General features: G+C 40.5%; 1 pseudogene; it reads right to left on the bottom strand.

The window, feature by feature from the left end:
- Nucleotides 1–2,844: 2,844 nt before the first annotated feature.
- LOC119064011 (U6 snRNA-associated Sm-like protein LSm3) lies at nt 2,845–3,397 on the bottom strand (annotated as a pseudogene).
- Between the last annotated feature and the right edge of the window lie 349 nt (nt 3,398–3,746).

Below are 3,746 nucleotides of genomic sequence, written 5' to 3'. Positions count from 1 at the left end.
TCCTTGCACACAAAGTATATTTTGTAATGGCATCACATGTCTGCAAGATGAAAACCAGCTTTCTTGGTTCTGCAGGTAAAATCAATGCTTCAGATAAAAAAGCCTTGAGCCTCAGTTATTGAATGCAATGGTCCACCCAGAAACCCTGTTGTCCGGGCAAAAATGTTAGCAAGAATGCCTTTGTCTGTTTCTAATTAAGCATGTCTCCAGATCCTCTGCTTCATTCATCCCTCGTGGATGAGTGCTTATGTAACGAATCAGCAGACAGGACCCAGTTGCTTTTGCTTTGTGTTTAAACTTGTCATGGTCCTGTGTTTCCAGAGGAAGACTGGAGCTTTGGGGCTGATGACCACCAAGTTGCTAACTCCTAGAGGTGAGCCGATTCCATGGTTGAATTGTTGATGATGCAGTACTTGGTGAGCTCTACACACCTCAGCTGTTGTGTTGTACGTATCCCTCCTACCACATCCTCACTGCTGCATCTTCCCAATTAGTGCCGTCTGAATTGATGAGGTGCTACCCAAAGGCAGGTATTCTCCCAGAAAAATGAAAATGTACTTCTGGAGAAATATTTTCATGGCTCTAACTAGTATGGTAGTATTTTCCTGCTTAGCATGCTGCATTCTGCCTAGCTGATAAAGGCCTTCTGTATGACTTGGCCAGTTATGGGTATGTGGGATTTTATTAGCTCTTCATTTGTGAGCGATTTCCTGGAACACAGGTGCACCAATACTTCTAATGGGCACATCCTTGGGGTGAATAGGAATAACAATTCAGGGTGTCTATTATTTATAGGACTGTTTGTGCTATTAGGAGATACTGGATGGCAGTCTTATTTGAAACTGCTACTGTATGGAACTCATATCTTTGCAAATCCTCCCGCTGGCTCAGGTCGTAGAGAACACAGTTGCTTTCATGAACTTTTCTGCTCATTCCTTCCTGCCTGAAATCGGAGTACTCATAAGGTAGCAGCTGAGACCTAGCAATACATATCCATAGTTTTGGCTGCAAAATGGGGATGGGGTGAGGTAGTCTTTGCCTCTTTTTGGCTTTTGTATAGACTGCCATGGGAATTAGGAAGAAGAAACAGCTAATGCTCTGGAAATGACCCCTGCCATGTTTTCTACCCCCAAGTAACTGTGCTCAAAACACGAGTACATATTGGGGAAAATACATGAGGACTTGATCTCTGGATTTCAGCAAGCATCACATCCTAATCTCTTTGAAATTTTTTTTTGAATCTAGCTGTTCTGAAAATTTCAAAGTGATGTATTTTTAATTAATTTGCATTGCCTTTCTGGCATCATTCTTAATGCACTCATGATATTTACTCTGTTAGCTACTCTTGGTTAAGAATGTCAGGGGCAGACTCCAGGCACGCTGGAAGGCCTTGCTGGATTTGGCCAATGATGACAGCTTCTCCTTGCTGAGCTTCCTACTCCATCAGGCACAGAGCTAAGCCCTTAAGTGCATTACATCTGTTCCTGACCACAATCAGGCCAGTTAGGAATGATCATCCACAGCTTATTGAGGAAGACACTGTGACTCAAGCTGAGCAAACTGCTTTCGCAAAGTCATCCCCTAGTGGTCTGGCAGAGCTAGTATTCCAACCTACATCTTTCCCTCCACCTCTTACTGTGGGGTTGTCTCCTGGGGTTATTAAACCCCAGGAAGGTTTACAAATGTCTGTGCCTCTTTTTTCATCCTTACAAATGGGAAAATAATGCCTGTGCTGTTCATTTTCCTGGGACAACATAGAAAACAATTAAAATAATATATGAGAGACTGCTTTGCCAGCTCTATGGTGCATTAGATTTGAGAAGCATTGCTATAAAGGAAGCATAAGAGGCCTATGTAATCCCCAGGCAGGGTAGGTTTCAGAACCTTTATGACTGGCCAACAGGGTAACTAAGCATTGTTTTCATCCACTTAGAGTCTTGCCTACATCCTGGATTAAAGTAAAACTTTTCTTGCCTCTGTGTCATGCAAAGCATAGGGGTTAAAAATTTTAGGGTTAATGTTGCCAGTTGTGTTGGTGACTTTCTTTTTTCTTTTTTTAAATCAGAAAATGAAAATATCAAGTTTAACTTAAATTGAAAACATCAGAAATTATCTGAAAACAATCAATAAAGCAAATCATCTCCTAAAAAAGAGGACTGCATCTTGGTGATCACATTTACTGGAAGGGCTGGAGAAAAATAAAAATACCATTTAGCTTAAGAATTTATGAGTTATGTGTTACGAGTTATGAAATTTATGAGTTATGAAATTCACTCATTTTAGGAGTGGAAAAATCCTTAGTCATTTATTTTATTTTGTTATTGCTGTTCAGGTACAGTTGTCTCCATTTTTACCCCATCACTCCCCCCACCCCTGCCTTACCATCCCTGACTGCCACCCTCGACCCTACCTGCTTTGGCTTTGCCCATGTCTTTATAGATGTTCCTTGATGACCCTTCCCCTTCTTTCTAATCATCCCCTCCACCTTCCCCTCGGGTCACTGTCAGTTTGTTCTTTATGTCAATGTCTCTGCTTCCATTTTGCTTGCTTGTTTATTTTGTTGATTAGGTTCTACTTACAGGTGAACTTATATTGTATTTGTCTTTCACCGCCTGGTTTATTTCACTTAGCATAGTGCTCTCAAGATCCATCTATGCCATCACAAAGGGGATTAATTAGCTCCTCCTTTCTTCCTGCTGCAGAGTTTTCCATTGTGTAAATATACCTTGGTCATCTCGTAATATCAAAATTTATGCAGGTTTCTTTTTTGAATATCTTCAAAAGATGCACTCATATACACTCATATAGAGTGTCTTAATTTCCATACAGGATTAAGTATTTCTTTTAGCCAACCCTCAATAGAAGGGCAACTAGTACAATACCATCTCCCTGGACTAAGAGCATTGAGATGTTCTGTTTGTTGATTATATAGCTCTTCTTATGTTTCTTTATCAATTTCTGTAGTAGTCACAGTTTCTTCCATATTCCCCAATATCATAATTAAATGTTGATCATAAACATGTAATCTACCTCAAAGCTCTCTGTAATGTCTCATTTTCACACCAATTTACTCATCCAGGCCGGGCCTGATGAGATCCAGAGTGTCTTCTATGATGCTGGTAATTTGTTGTTGGTCCATGTCATCCACTGTGTTTCAAATCCAATGTTGGTGACCTTCTATTGATTCTCTCCAGGTGTCTTTCTTTCCACAGATACAAACAAGAGTCCTTAATATTTCATTTGTGCAAATGGACCAATTTCTCCTTGAATTTTTATAACAAAAGGGAAAATTTTATTAAAAGTATTATCTGCATGCACACTACAGGTTAGGGACACTTTAACACACACACACACAGAGGCCCCACCTACCACCACCACCACTACCAAAAACAGTCATAAGCTGCTGGTGATTTTCAGACTATTATCATTCAGAGGAGTAGTTACTGCCCATCCTCCCACTCCATCAGAATCCATAAAACATGAGCAGTCTGCATAATTCCCTGCTTAACTCTATCACTTCTCTAATCACATTTCTTTTTAACACATTCATCAGGACACTGAGCAGAGCTCTGGATATTTCTTTGGCCTTTGATTTGCACATGAAACTTTGCAGATTTTGAATTTTTGAAATAAAGGCTAATACTGGGGGAAGGATTAAGGAGGGGGACCTGGGCTTCACAGACCCTCCTTGTTGGATTTCTGTATCAGTTTGCTGCTGCTTGTAACCCCTCAGACTTGCAACTGGT

Source organism: Artibeus jamaicensis, unplaced genomic scaffold, assembly GCF_021234435.1.
Source record: "Artibeus jamaicensis isolate MK-2021 breed Jamaican fruit bat unplaced genomic scaffold, CSHL_Jam_final contig_490, whole genome shotgun sequence".
NCBI lineage: Eukaryota > Metazoa > Chordata > Mammalia > Chiroptera > Phyllostomidae > Artibeus > Artibeus jamaicensis.
The sequence above is the reverse complement of the archived record's forward strand: the minus strand, read 5'-3'. Positions and strand labels throughout refer to the sequence as shown.